At 39.9% G+C, this 16602-nt stretch overlaps 1 long non-coding RNA gene across 1 annotated transcript; it reads right to left on the bottom strand.

Moving 5' to 3' along the window:
* Positions 1 to 5658: 5658 nt before the first annotated feature.
* Positions 5659 to 6263, bottom strand: LOC128621683 (uncharacterized). The gene is made up of 3 exons (XR_008388304.1): positions 6163 to 6263; positions 5955 to 6049; positions 5659 to 5697 (listed from the first exon to the last, which is right to left on the bottom strand). It is a non-coding gene; the product is annotated as an uncharacterized LOC128621683 (long non-coding RNA).
* Between the last annotated feature and the right edge of the window lie 10339 nt (positions 6264 to 16602).

The raw sequence follows: 16602 nt of genomic DNA on the forward strand, positions 1-16602 counted from the left end.
AATGCACGCTTTTGGGTCTTCAGTGATATTGACTTTGTTTACTTTGGACACGTGCTTTTGTTATGGTTTATGTCCTGTCTCCACCCCGTATCGTCATTGGCTGTTTCACGTATGTCTGTCCTCACTGTTTTCAGCTGTCCTGTGTTTCACCCCTGATTACGTTTGTCATTTAAACCCCTCATGTCTCTTTGCACATTACGTAGTATTGAGTGTTATTCTCGTTACCAAGCGGTTGTTCCATGTTTCTCGTTTTGATTCAGGTTCATGGACTGTTTGTATATCGCTTGACCCATTGCCTGTTTAGACCACGTTCTTGTATCATGATTTGGATTTGTCTGCCTATCTTTCGCAAATAAAAGTCTTTAACTACACTTGCATCTGTCATAACGTCCATTACAAGGATTACGTGACAATATTAAGAGGCACTTTATAGTTCTTCCATTGTCCCTCAGAGATTCAAAATAAAACCCAAGAGCAGAGTTTTTTTCCTTTTCAGAAAGTATTTAATTAAATTCATTTTTTATTTGTATAGCGCTTTGTCACAAAGCAGCAGGACATCAAATTGATATGTATAAATTCATCCCTAATGAGCGAGCCAGAGGCAACAGTTGCAAGGAAAAACCGCCTGAGACGATATGAGGAAGAAAACTTGAGAGGAACCAGACTCAAAAGGGAGCCCGTCCTCATCTGGGTGACACCGGAGAGTGCGATTATAAATAATTCCCTTTTATAACTGTGTGATATATAGTCAAAAAAGAGCAATTGTGTAACCAGGGAATGCATTAGAGTTTTATAATGAAGTCTATTGTATGGAAATTATTCAATCATGATAAAAGTATGGTAAATTATGATAAAATTATGATCAAATGTGAAATTATTAAATTATTATGAAATTGTTAACTTCAAGAGAGGGCGGGAACAATGGTTTATAGATGTTTATAAGTATAAACAGATAAAACAGATACAAAAGTATGGTTTCAATCTCATTTCTGCTGAACATTTCTGCTGAACATTTCTGCTGGACATTTCTGCTGAACTAAACATTTCTGCTGAACTAAACATTTCTGCTAAACATTTCTGCTGGACATTTCTGCTGAACATTTCTGTTGAACATTTCTGCTGAACACGTCTGCCAAACATGTCTGCTGAACATCACCTTTTTTCTTCTCTCCTCCCCTCCCTTTCCCAAATATTCCATTGAGAAGAAAAAAAAAACCAAATTGAGCAACACACAGCAGTAAACATTCACAGTTTTTTTTCTTTTTGTACTAACAAAGGAAAACAAAATTAAAAGTAGCCGCCCCCCGCCCCCCCGGCTCATCATGGCTACCCAATAACTATTGCTGGTTATATAGATATTGTAAGATGCAACAACAGGCACAAAAATTTAAGTGGGAAGTGTCTGTAACTCCATAAAGTATACGATAAAGGGATACCATTTATAAAAAAAAAAAAAAACAACTTGTCCGTACAACCCTTCATCGTATACCTTATTTTCTCGAGTTTTAGAAAAAACATCACGTCCTTTAGCCACTGGGAGATAGATGGGTATTTAGCAGACTTCCAATGCAACAGTAGGGAACGTCTTGCTATAAGGGATGTGAAAGCAATAACATCCTTTTGTATCGAGCTCAATGGAACTGAGTCATCAGGAATCCCAAATACAGCAATCAATGGGCAAGGTTTTAAATCTACCCTGAGAATAGTGGACATGATGGTAAAAAAAACCAGACCAAAAACCATGGAGATCAGGGCAGAAGAAAAACATATGGCCAAGATGGCAGGAAGAGCCATGGCATTTATCACACTTGTCCTCTACGTCCGGATACATCACAGAAAGTCTCGACTTGGACAGATGGACTCTGTTTAAAACTTTGAACTGTATAAATCCAAGACGAGCACAAGAAGTGGTAGACTGTACCCTCCCTATAGCATGTTCCCAACACTCCTCACTTATCTGTACTCCTAACTCCGTTTCCCATGCATTCCTAATTTTGTTACTCGACTCACTACCTAGTGCCAGAATAAAATCATAAATCCTAGAAATCATTCCTCTCTGATGTGGATTGTTTGAAAACAAGCTTTCCCAAGCCTGTTCAGGAGGCGCAGAGGGGAAATCAGGAAAACATCTAGAAACGAAATTCCGAATTTGAAAATACCGAAAAAAAAATGCGTCACAGGGAGGTCATAAGTGGATGCCAGATTTGCAAAGCTATCAAACACACCATCGGCATACAAATCTCTAACTTGTTTAATACCCTTGTCATACCATATTGAAAATGTGGAGTCCAAACACGATGGAGGAAATAGATGGTTGTTGACTACAGGACCCAAAGAGGATGCACCTACAAATTTAAAGCGCTGTCTAAATTGATACCAAGTCATAAGTGTGTTGAGGACAACTAGATTATCAGTATATAGGGAGAGTTTTGTAGGTAAAGAGGAGTAAAGCAAAGCAGGTAAAGAGGATTCCCTACAAGAAGATAGTTCCAATTTAGACCAAGAAGATCCAGGAGATTTAACCCAGTAGCAAAGTTTATGAATGTGCGCAGCTCAGTAACAGAATTGAAAATTGGGTAATGCAAGTCCTCCACTAAGTCTACATTTCTGCAATAAAGATTTACTAACCCTTGGTGGCTTCCCTCGCCGTACTAATTATCTTATCCAATGAATCGAAGAATGATTTTGGCAGAGAAAGAGGCACTTGCTGGAGCAAGAAAAGAAACTTCGGTAATATATTCATTTTGACGACATTGATCCTGCCAATTAGAGAAAGGGGTAAGTTACCCCAACTCTGGATGTTAGATTTAACCTTTGAGATAAGGGGAGTGAAGTTAGCTGATAAAACATTAGATAAAGAACGTGTCACGTTGATACCTAGGTATTTAAAACCTGACTGACTAAATCGAAACGGTAAATCTGACTGTTGGAGAGAAAATGCTGCAGTATTGACAGGAAAACAGTCACTTTTATCTAAATTTAATTTATAACCAGAGACAACACCGAAGGACTCCAGAACACCAAAGACAGCTGGCAGAGAGGCAATAGGATCGGTTACAGACAATAACAAATCATCAGCATATAGCGACAATTTGTATTCTACACCGAATCGAACTATTCCTTTAAACAAGGGAGAAGATTTTAGTGCAATAGACAGCGGCTCGATAGCGATAGCAAAAAGCAGAGGGGATAAAGGACAACCTTGACGACACCCTCGTCCGAGAACAAAATAATCCGAATAAATATCGTTTGTCTGAACCCTGGCATTAGGGGATGAGTAAAGGAGGCTAATCCAAGAAATAAACTTATCCCCAAATCCGAACTTCCTCAAGACTGCAAACAAATACTCCCACTCAACCCTATCAAATGCTTTTTCAGCATCTAATGAAATCACAATCTCAGGGAGCACAGACGAATGCTTTGAATAAATTATATTAAAGAGTGTACGGGTATTAAAAAAATAATTGACGTCCCTTTATAAAACCGTTCTGCTCTTCAGATATAATATAAGGGAGTATATTCTCTAAACGAGATGCCATTACTTTCTCCAACACCTTTACATCTGCATTAAGCAGAGACAGCGGTCTATAAGAACCGCAGGAGGATGGATCCTTACCCTTCTTAAGAAGCTTGTGTCAATGTTGGAGGCAAAGACCCACATTCCAAAGATTCGTTGAACATAGCCAAAAGCAATGGAGCTAGTTTTCCAATAAACGTTTTAAAAAATTCAATTGGAAACCCATCCGGGCCAGGAGCTTTCTTAGATTGCATAGTTTTAACTGAAATTAAAATTTCTTCAAGAGAGAGTGGGGAGTCCAGTTGCATAGCAGTATTAGAATCAGTAACAGGGTTTCAAAGATTTTGAAGAAATGCATTCACTTTAGTACTGTCTGTTGGAAATTCGGACTTATAAAGTGAAGAGTAGAACGATTTAAAAGTAGCATTAATTTCCATGGGATCTGTAGTGACAATATTATAAGTGTTTTTTATACTAGGTATGAGACGGGAAGTGGCCTGTCGCCGTAGCTGATGTGCCAGTAAACGACTCGGCTTGTCGCCATGTTCATAATATCAACCACGAGTACGTGACAACAAGCGTTCCGCCTCTTTAGTCGAAATAAGATTAAAACCTGCCTGCAAGTCAAGACGCTGTTTAAGAAGTTCTGGAGAGGGGTTCAATGCACATCTTTGATCGAGGTTACTGATCGCAGATGTAAGTTCATTAACCCTAGCAGTGCGTTTTTTTTATTACAGCGAGCAGAATAAGAAATAATCTGCCCTCTGCTATAGGATTTAAGAGTCTCCCATAACAATGAATAAGAGGTGGAGTCATTCTGATTGAAGAAAAGAAAGTCATCAATAGAAGTAGAAATGAACTCACAGAATTCACTGTCTGCTAAAAGAAGAGAATTAAATCTCCAAGTCGGTGGGCTACGTTTATAGATAGAAAGAGGAATATCTAATTGTAGAGGCGCATGGTCAGAAATTACAATACCCAAAATAGTCAGAAAAAACTACACAACAATCAAGAGTGCTGTCTATAAAAAAATAATCAATCCTCGAATAGGAATGATGCACCTGGGAGAAGAAAGAAAACTTTTTAAGAAAGGGGTTACGGGATCTCCGGGGATCAACCAGACCATTCTGACACATGAAATCGGAAAATGTTTTAGACATTGCAGATTGATTCAGAGTACGGGGGATTAGACCGATCTAAGTTTGGGTCAATTACACAGTTTAAATCTCCACCGAAAATCAACAGGTGAGTATTTAAGAAAGGGAGATTGCTCAACAATCTATTAGCAAATGTTTCAATCTTTGTTTAATAAAAACTGCTGCGTTATAAGAGGAATAAAACACTTCAGGACCTACTGGAAAATCATATTCAGAGTGGTAACAGTAACTCTATATCACACCACCCTGTCACTGTTTTTTTTTTCCTATAACAGCACGACCCAGAGTGTTTTATTCTTTATTTAAATCATATTAATTTACACTACTTTATTTGAAAGGGATTTTTTAGCCTTTGCTATTAATTCCCACATTCCAGGAATCTTTCTTCTTCTGTTTGCTTTGCTAGAAGAAAGGTCTAGTGGAAACATCCATGCTCAGTTCTGTCCTTGGTGAAAGTCTGATTTCTTCTTCAATATGCACTGCCATATGGCTCTACATTCTGAGAAAATACTTCATCCTCATTTCCACTCTTGTCCTGCTTTTTTTTGTGTGGAGATTCCCAAGAGAGTGCGCTGAATTCTTGACAAATCTTGCCTGGGTTATTAATTGAGTCTGTGCCATTGGTAATGAGCTGGATGTGCAATGAAAACAGAAAGGACACTCCTGATCCTCAGTCTCTGCTCAATATTTTACTTTAATTACTCCAAGTATGCCACCTGACTCAAGGATAGTGCATGCTAATTAGGCTGGGACCTTGCAACGATCTGGAAATAAGGAGAAAATCAGTCTCGGTTAGCGTAAGAGCTCGTGATCCACAAATCCATCATGTCATTTTGAGAAATGCAAAACGACTCCAAGTTATAGAAACGCTCAACAAATCCTAAGGAGCGCTTCATAAATTGCCGTCAGTTCTCCATCACGTCGCTTCTATACAAATTGAATTTTACCTCATGCTTCATAAATGACATGGACCATGTCTTCATGCTCGACAGGCTGTGATTTATATTGCTTCATCCCACAACGCTGACGCACACAATGAGGAGAGAAATGGTTTATTTTCTACCCCGTGAGCCACCAGTCCATATCCACATACTGAAAATTCTCTATACTTATGTACCGTATAATACACACAATGCCTACTGATTGACACAGAGAGAGAGAGAGAGAGAGAGAGAGAGAGAGCGAGAGAGAGAGAGAGCGAGAGAGAAAGCGAGAGAGACCTGTAAAAAATGATGCCACCAGTAACATCAATATGAGTGTCACGTGGCATAACTGAATACCTCACTTTATACCACAGCACTGTTGAATCCTGCATTCTGATTGGTCAGAAAGTGTTGATTAATTTTCTATAACAGCAGCTCTGACAAAAACATAGCTTCAAATCACAGGGGAAACAAGTATCGAACGCAGTATCTTTTTCAGTAAATATGAATTGTGTAATGTTAAACCCTTGCAAAGAGCATTGGTAAGTGAGCTGGTATATATAACATGAAGGATGATTTAACAGGAAACAGGTGCGGTCAGTAATCAGGTGATCAGGAGCGAGGTCATGTCTGGACTGGATTTGGAGGTGGAGGTGTGATGGCTTCTGCAGTGGAGGTGAATTCGGATGTGACAAAAATAAATAATTCCATATTTATTCAAACAAATAAATACATTTTTAAAAAGCTCTATTTAAAAAAATTAGAAGCTGAAATTTGATGGTAAGAACATACATATACGACTAAAAGACCAGCCAATCGATTCATAACACCTGTACAGAGTCTTGTGATTCGTAGTTGATGTAGTTGGTCTCATTGACTGGTCCTGTTGGGGCCCTTACCATGGAGTTCCTAGCTGCATTACGCTGCTCCTGCTGTTTATTTCTTTGTGTCAGATTTAGAAAGCTAATGTTGATTAACTGACTCATCGTGCACGGAGGAGGTCATCATTTATATTCAAGCACCTTGATAAACTACATACAGTAATAGATCAGGTAAATAAATTTGTGCCATATGCCCCACTCTCCCAGCCATCAATGGTGGCATTATGTACACAAGTGAAACAGTTGCTACGTTCAAAGCCAACGTTTTTAACTGATGAAATTAAGTCAGTGTGATGTTTTCATGTGGAAATCCTGTGAGATCATTTATGATTCAAAGCAATGTCATTTTGCTTGAAAACATCATTCATTCTCTGTAAGACTGCTGTCATATGCATGACTAATGCTACATAGTTTGTTAACCAATTAATCAGAAGTTAATATCTAGTAAATAGTGATTTTTACTGTTAGCTAGCCAATTTTTTAACTACTGGTATCAATCCATCCATCCATCCATCTTCTATACCGCCTATCCTTTTCAGGGTCACGGGGAAACCTGGAGTCTATCCCAGGGAGCATCGGGCACAAGGCAGGATACACCCTGGACAGGGTGCCAATCCATCGCAGGGCACAATCACATACACATTCATACACTACGGACACTTTAGACACGCCAGTCAGCCTACCATGCATGTCTTTGGACTGGGGGAGGAAACCGGAGTACCCGGAGGAAACCCCAGCAGCACGGGGAGAACATGCAAATTCCGCACACACACAGGGCCACGGTGGGAATCGAACCCCCGACCCTGGAGGTGTGAGGTGAACGTGCTAACCACTAAGCCACTGGAATCAATACTAGTCTAAAATGACAAATTAAACAAAATCAGGCTAACTTAATTAAATATAGCTAGTTAATGTTAGCAAATTAGCAACGCATACCTCAAAATGCTTTTTTTTTTACTTGGACATGTAAGAAAACAACTATTCAATTTCAATAATAGTCAAGTCAAGTAAAAATACACCAAAATAAAACCATACTGCGGTTTAGCAACAATGTACGACTAGTCAAGTATTTTTGTAGTTTCGAGGAAGACGTTTTAATTCAAAGTTGTCTTTGATAGTCTCACCCTGTATGTCTGCAATAAGATCTGAAACCATCTCTGATTTGTTTGAATACTAAGTTCACCAATGAATTGATTCACATACACACTTTAAAACCAGACTCCAAAAAAAAAAAAGTAAAGATATATATCCGGTTGGCATGCCGACTGTTTTGCACAACAAATCCTGAAAAGGGCACTGCTGAGAGGAAACATCCAGTTCCACCGAGCTTCACTAATAAGCTTCACAAATGTTATCCTGAGGCGAGCAGCGTGCTCATTAGGAGTCCGAGCTTAGAAGAGGCGCTCGTACAGGAGACCTGTGAAAGAGCCGGATTTCTGTTTGCCTTCAGCGCTGTACTGCTCAATGTCATGCAGCTAATACATGCTCATCCTTTTCTGCCTTTACCTCCCTGAACGCGCTAGATACTGCAGAATGCAATGTTGCACAAGAATCAGGAGAAATAAGAAATGTAGTGTGAAATGTCTGTGTATCTTCGCTGAGAAACTGAATATCAGTTTGTGTGTTTTGGACAGGGGTGGAAAGTAACGAACCACATGTACTCTCGATACTTGAGTACATGTTCACTGTGACGATCGTTTTTTTTTTAAAGTATAATCAAATCATTTCTTTTTGAGTATCATTAAAGATAAGAGTTAAAAAATGTGTGAGAGGACTGTAAGCTGATTAAAATACACCAAGTAAAAAAATCTAGCTCTTTTCTAGATAGCTAACCAGAGTCCCCTCCGAAAGTACTGGAACAGCATGGCCAATTGTATTGTTTTTGCTATACATTGACGACATTTGGTTTGAGATCAAGAGATGAATATGAGACGACAGATCAGAATTTCAGCTGTCATTTCCTCATATTTACACCTCGATGTGCTAAACAACTTAGAACATGGAACCTTTCGTTTGAACCCACCCATTTTTTAAGTGATGTGAACATGTGACTGATTGGTGATTCTTGCTGCCCAGGTGTGCCCTGTTAACTTGACTGCATTTGTTGTTAAAAAGGATAAGCCAGTATAAAGAGCAGAGAGCTGTCTATGGGAGAAAAGCAAGCCATTTTGAGAAAAAATGGGAAAATCAATCAGAAGCATTGCAGAAACATTGGGCATAGCCAATCCAACAATTTGGAATGCAGACAGTCATGTGACATGATCAGGTCAGGTGGTGCAGTGGCTGATGGGAATTGTAGTCTCTAGTCTTTTTCTGGTATTTACATGACCAGATAAAGACACACAGTTTTTTTTGTTTTTTTGTTGTTGTTTTTTTTTTTGTGTGTGTGTGTGTGTAATTACCACAGCACTGTTGAATGCTTGATTCTGATTGGTCAGAAAACCATTGATAAATTTTCTGACTAAGTTGTTTCTGTAGTAACAACTTAGACAGAGATTTTCTGGTGGAAGAAAGAATGAGTGTGTAATTGTAGAAAGGCTGATTATTTCTGTGAGGAGATGTTTATGCAACATGGAAGGAGTCTCCAGTGTCAGGGCTTTGTAAGAGGTAGTCGGAGGTAAAGCTGTCACTTTTCGGACACAGGATAGTATTCAGGACCGAGGAGTTCAGCAGAGAGAACAAGCGACGCTGATGAAGGAATGACTGTTTACAGCTGCTATAACATAAGTGAGAACAGGAGCTTGTTTCGTGGATGTTCCACAGTGTTATGAATGCATTTAAAAATGTTATGAATTTATTCATAGGGCCATTATTCATACAGCCTTTATAGATATATCAGTGCTACCAAGTGATTAACATTGGTAGTTCATTGCAGAGCGAGAAGCTTGTTGTTTGCGTTGTTTTTTTTTTTATATGTAGGATTTATTGACGTTGCTATGTCTACTGATGTTATGCAGTTTCTTGCCTCACTCAACACATGGCTATAACAAAACAAAACAACAACAAAAAAAAAAAACAAGAATGATTTACTTGCCTTTGAGTTTGCTTCTAATCACATAATGGACAATATAATCCCAGCCAAATATGGCTGAGTTATGGCAAGTTATAACAACAGCGAGTGCATTGTAGGCCATCTGTAAGCAGCCACATTGAGGTTTTTATGGCATTTGGAAGATGGTGCGAAATGGCCCGACTGCAGTCAGTGCTTGTTTGGCATTTCAATTTTGGGATGAAAGTGGCTCATCTGCTCTGTTGCATATCATGCCTGAGACATGGTCTCATCAGAGCTGACTTGTGGCCATGTCCTAGCAGGCAGATTTGTCTTTCAACAGTAGGATGTGAACGTGATAAAGCTGTAAGTGTGGGCCAACACTGGGCCACTGCTCATTTGCAGTCAGGTTACCGATGTCCTCCAGTGGCCTGTTCAGTTCTTGATGTGCCCTTTAGAGGGATAAGCAATTTAAATTGGGGATGCATTGATACCACTGTAAACTACTTAGTATTAATCAATCAGGGGCATTATATAGTACATAGCTCTGTTTATGTTTCCTTGGTTTAAATATTGGCTATGAAAAGCACACGTGTATGTGTTTGTGTGTGTGTGTGTTCATGCACTTACACTTCTAGACTCCTTCGTTATAATATTAGAGAGTTTATTTTAAAAGAAGTGCATTAGCAAGCTCCAAGTTACCTTGGGTCAAGTAGATGGGGTTTTGTTCACTTTCAAAAAAGTGTTTCCATACACCTGTATGTAAATGATGTTTCATTATCTTCATTGACAAACACAATAGCAAGACTTTTTTTTTGAGCAGTTCTTACACAAATGATCATTGATTCCATTAAAGTACTATTGTTATATAGACAGAGATGCATGCTTCAATCCTACAAGTGTCCTTCCCTTGGTTTAACAATGACGAGTTTAGTTGATACAAATGCAAAACCTCAGTGGTTATTTGTGGAAAAGGCTAAGTGTATAATTTCAATGATAAAAGCTACTGTACTGCAAACCTGCTATTATGGTGTAAATTAGCTTTGAAACTGAAGAGGGACGTAGGCGGAAGCTGGACACCTGATTAATGAGTTTAAGTGCAAATGTTGCATAAGGCAGCGCTGCATAGATGGTGGATGGTGATTGAGCAAGAGCTGGTGGGCGAGACTCATTCACAGTCTTTATATACTTAAAGTATGGACAGATCAATCAAAACACATTCCTATGGCTGAGATACTGTATGTGCATCTCTACATCTACCATGCTCGTCATTATACGATAGATGATGTCATTAAAGCGCAATGCGAACTACTTTGCACACCGTATAATAGACCTGTGGTGATGAAATAAATGACATAAGCAGAAGATGAGAAAAAGTAAATGTTTAAGTGAATTGAGTTAGCTTGTGTAACGATTGTGAGCTCAAACATACAGAAAAAAAGTCTACACACCCCCGTTACATCCGTAGTGATGTTTTTGTGATAAAAATTAAACTATGATCAATCATGTGAGATGTTTTTTCCACCTTTAATGTGATATAGCAATAAGTGTGCATAAGTATACACACCCCTTAATTAATACTTAACTATAGCAGCTTGTAGACTTTTTAGATAAGTGCAGTGTCATTGTCAGTGTACAAGTCCAGTGCCACTGTGTGACAATTTGATGTAACAACAATTTGTCACCTCTTAATTAATGTTTCGGGCTGAAAATGCACTAAAAAGTATGGAAGGCTATTTATTCATTACTCACATCCTCCCTATAAACACAAATCATTACATTACAGAAATAACTGCAGCAGGTGGTCCTTAATATTCATTATTGACAACAGTAACAGAGTAAATAAAAAATAAAACAAAAAATCGATATAAATCATTGTAAAACACACTGCGATTTCAACATTGTTTTGAACTCTTCAGCATAATACAAAAAGGATGTGATCTTAAATTAAGACATTAATTATGCTCATCATTAACAAACATTATTTTGCTGCTGTAGAATATGATGGTGGGTTATTGATGCTCTGAGCTATATATATATATATATGTGTGTGTGTGTGTGTGTGTGTGTGTGTGTGTGTGTGTATTTTGGTGATGTCATACCTAGAGAGAATAACAAAACAGCCCCAGAGCTTATCCACCATCATATTTTACAGGGCGGTTAGGAGATTTTCAGTGTATGCAGTCATTTTTCACCATGTACCTCCACTTCACAGCACCAGAGCTTGAAGACATGCATTTTGTTTGTTTTGTTCTTTCCTCAGGACGTCAATTTATGCAACCTAATGCAGTATTTGATCAACAACAGGTTCAAATATATTTTTTTAAATATTAAAAAAAACAACTAATATTGTTTGATTGGAAAATTTGTATGATGATGAGTAACCTACATTTTATTCAGTTGTTTGTTTGTTTTTTGGGTGTATTTTCAAGAACATTTAAACATTTCTGCACTTATGCACAATTTCTGGACTGTATAGCAATACATAATATTTTGCAAACTGACAAATGGTGTAAAGTGATTAAATGAACATTGATTTAATAATAATAATAATAATAATAATAATAATAATAATAAACTTACATTTTTACAATTACTTGACATTCTAACAAGGTTTTAGCTTGATTCTATTCTTAGACGCTCTAGATAAGGGCATCTGCTAAATTCTGTAAATGTAAACGCATTAAGTGTATTTTCCATCCCATCCAACACCTGAGTAAATGATAGTATTACAAAAGTAGGGAACCTTGCACGCTGTAAGGCGATTCAGCTAAAGTGTGGTTTATTTTGGATTATCCTTCAGAACAATAGGACCACCGTAATATAACATTTAATATTGATTCAGAGACAATAAGGAGCTAATCCTTTTGTAAATGCTGTCATTTAAGGATTAAATTAGCCACCGACATGATGTGCTAAAGGCTTACTCTGAGTTTAAGCCCTGGATATGGAATATTTAAAGGGAGAGAGAGGTTTCAGTGTAAATTCTTACAGAAAAAGAATGAGAACTGGTACCATTCTGAAGTAGTGAATTCCAAGCGAATTAGACAATAATTCCAGTTATTTCAAATAAAATTACTCAATAATTCCTGTTTTTAACCAAATTAGTTAATAATTCCAGTTATGTCCAACCAATTAGACAATAATTCCAGTTATTTCCAAGCAAGTTATACACTAGTTCCAGTTATTTCCGAGCAAATTAGACAATAATCCAGTTATTTTCAAGCAAATTACTCAATAATTCTAGTTATTTCCAAGCAAATTCCTCAATAATTCCAATTATCAACTTAGACAATAATTTCAGCTATTACCAGCTAAAAAGCCCAGCATGCTTACTTCACCCTCCCTCCTGACTAGGTCACTTTTTATCCAGCTCTGAAGGCTGAAATTCATAAGCCGTTGTGGCCTATCCCCCGTTAATACGGCGGCAGAGTTTCACAGCTGGTCCTACCAACCCGTAGCCAATCCATGATCCAAGATGGACACTCTACTCCAGATCGCCAGAAAGTGGCTCCAGCCCAAAAGACACACTGCCATGAAAGTAGTAGAAAGGGTCGTAATGGACCACTTTTTTTCAGCTAAGACAAATGTAAAACAATCACCTACAATAGATTGACGATATTTAAAAAACAACCCTCGTCTACTACGTGCAGGAGATGCAGGAGTGGTCACCCCCATAGCGCACAAACACTTGGAGACAGCACAGCGAGAACAACACCGGGCCTACAACCGCCCAACACAGCCCAAAGAATTTCAGCATGGCGACCAGGTGCTCCTGCTGCTCCCAAACACCGCCTGCAAGTTCCTAGCCTGCTGGCGGGGCCCTTACACAGTCCTAGAGAGGGTCAGCCCAGTTAATTACCACCTGCAACAGCCCTGTAAGTGCACTGACACAAAATTATATCATATAAACCTGCTGAAGACATGGGTCCAGCCCACCCCAACGCTCTCTGCCATCTCTGTTCTCCCCACAGAATCCAACCAGTGTACCTTGGTCCACCAAAGGGAAGACCTCACTCCCATGCAGCACCAGCAGCTAAGGGAGCTAGTGGATCAGTTTGCTGATATTTTCTCGTCCACCCCAGGCCTGACCCACCTGGTGGAACATGAAATCAAGACACCGCTGGGGGTGGTGGTCAGACAGCAGCCCTACCGTGACCCAGAGGCATGCCGTCAAGTTATTGAGGAGGAAGTTAGCTATATGCTACAGGTCGGGATCACTGAGGAGTCCAGTTCCTGGTCCAGCCCCATCTGGGTGGTCCCGAAGCCCAACGGAAGCTCTTGTCTTGGCAACGACTTCGGGAGGCTCAACCAAATCTCTGAATCGAGTCAATGATCTGATAGTGCATCTGGAAAGAGCCCAATTCATCTCCACCCTAGACCTCACAAAGGGCTACTGGCAGGTCACACTGGCGCAAAGGCCAAAACTGCTTTTAGCACCACCAGTGGCCACTGGTTCTCCCCTCTGGCCTACACAGACTGCCAATGATTTTCCAGTATTTAATGGGCATGGAGGTCATATCACCAATTTGCAGCCGCCTACTTGGACAATGTCGTCATACACTCCTCCACCTGGGATGACTACCTCTATCTCCTGGGGAAAATTCTCAAAAACCTCCAGAAGGCCGGGCTAATGGCCAAGCTGAAGAAATGTCACCTAGGACTGACTGAAGCACAGTACTTGTGGTACCGCATCGGCAGGGGGCTGGAGGCTGGAGGCGGTGAAAGACTACCCCCGGCCCACATCAAAGAAACAGGTACTTTTTGGCCTTTTTGGGGCTGGTGGGGTACTACAGAATATTCGTCACTAACTTCTCCTCTTTAGCTTCCCCCTTCTCAGATCTGACCAAGAAAGCCCAATCGGACCAGGTGCGGTGGACCGAGCAAGCAGAACAGGCCTTCCAGGCCCTCCAACAAGCCCAAGCCCTCACCAGCTCACCAGTCCTGTCCCAAACCTTCAATGGTGAAGAGCACCCAGTCCTTTATGTCAGCAGAAAACTGATCCCAGCTGAATGGAATATGATGCCATGGAATGAGAAGCCCTTGCAATAAAGTGGGCCATAGAAGAACTCTGATATTATCTGGCTGGACAGCACTTCACCCTGGTAACCGACCACACCCTCCTACAATGGATTGCCCGGGCCAAGGATTCAAATGCCAGGGTGACCCAGTGGTTCTTCTCATTGCAGGACTTCTTGTTCCAGATCCAGCACTGGGTGGGGGCCCAGCATGGAAATGCTGACAGCCTATCAAGAAGGAACGCCGTCTGGGCCCAACCCATGCCGACAATAGGCTTGGAGCTGGGAGGGGGTGGGGGGTACTGTGACGGCGAGCCTGCAGCCCGCACACACAATGCACATCATCCTCTTCGCATAGCTACCGGTGGGGTGCTGAACGGACAGAGCCATTTCAGCACCCCGGTTTTTTTGGACAGCAAGAGCACACATGGCTGCAAAGTGGGGAGGCAGAAACACATACAACTGGCAGAAGATGATTGGAGAGGCGTCTTCTCACCGTCTGAGAGAAGAAGAACAGCTGTAAAAGCGCGCAGCACAAACGACGTGGTGAGTTCAGTCTCTGCGAGCATGGCTAGTGATTTGTTTCTCTCTCTCTCTGTTTCCAGATGCAGACAACGACAAAGACGATGCCGATCCCAGAGCTGCCACACTGCAGCTCCAGCCTGTTCATCGTGCCTCACTCCGGGAACACAGTGACCCACACGCACATGTTCGACACCCCTTCACATCTCCTTTTGACAGTTTGCTGTAACCACAATATGTCATGCTAAAATGTATGTTTTGGATTGCAAATACACTCAAATACACTATGGAATGCCAGTTGCATCCAATATGAATATATGAAACTATTAATATTATTATTAATATTATTATAAATATTAATGATTAGAATAATTAATAGTATCGACCCTTTATTAATATTTTTTTTCCACACGGAGGAGATTGAGGGAGACGCATCTTACTCTGAGCCATTTCTTATCTCTAGGATTGAATCTTTCTTAATTTTCCTATGTTATTGTACATCATAAAGTTATGAATTAACTAAAAGTGAGTTAGCTGTAAGTGCAGGAGATGAGTGCTCGGTCAGCTTATCCTTTAAACCTTGGACACATTTTCTTTACAGTAGAGCGCATTGAGTTAACAAAAAAGGCATTATTTTATTCATTCAGAACACAAAATACCAAAATGAAATTGCGATAAAATAGCCTACATCCTCCACACACATTACTATTTAATTTCGAATTTAGAATCTGTATACCATATCTGTATACTCCTAGTAGATCTTCATTTCAGTGCTTGCCATTTTGTCATTCATGCTATCACATTATTTTTAATGTCTCATTTTTATAATGTTTTTCTTACATCTGATTACATTTGACATTTAAAAAAAATCCGTGTGGTCTATTGAAAAACCCATCTCAGACACTTCCACTCCATCTTGGAGGCATGAACTACACGCAGGCCATTTGCATAATCTAAACGGTGCACTCAGAAACTCAACTTAAGCATGTGCATAACCTGACTCTGAATATGCATAACTTTCCCACATAAATGAGGGCATTACTTTTTGGACTTACTGTCTCGGTCCATATATGAACTCAATAATAACTATAATAACTCTGAGTTCCACCACTGCACATAGAGAGCTAAAGAACAAACATTTTATTTTCTAGTTACTCACAAGTACGCGTGTATGCATGTGGTGCTTATCAGCATGGTGAGGCCACAGCATCCCATCAACACATCAGTCAGATGGTTCAGATTGCGCGCTTTCTTGGAAATGGTGTTGCAGAATCATTATCGAAGGGTGACAAATCCTCACTGAGAAATAGGATTACAGCTGAACTGTGCCATCTGCAACACGCCATCGAAAGCAGTGCCTGGCATACCCAGTCCAGATGGAAAACAAAGGCAGACAAATTTAGCGAAAAGCTCCTGCAGTCTCGCTGTGCCGAGCAGAGCATCGCGGCCAATAACCAACAGCAAATTTAAGAAATAACACACAGTTAAGGTTTCACAAAATAGCTATAGCGTAGTATCTGTAATATTGCTGGAGTTCTAATGCTTAGTATGGAATGCATTTTTAAAAGAAAACCCATCATCTGAACAAACATGAG

Source organism: Ictalurus furcatus, chromosome 17 (assembly GCF_023375685.1).
Source record: "Ictalurus furcatus strain D&B chromosome 17, Billie_1.0, whole genome shotgun sequence".
Lineage (NCBI taxonomy): Eukaryota > Metazoa > Chordata > Actinopteri > Siluriformes > Ictaluridae > Ictalurus > Ictalurus furcatus.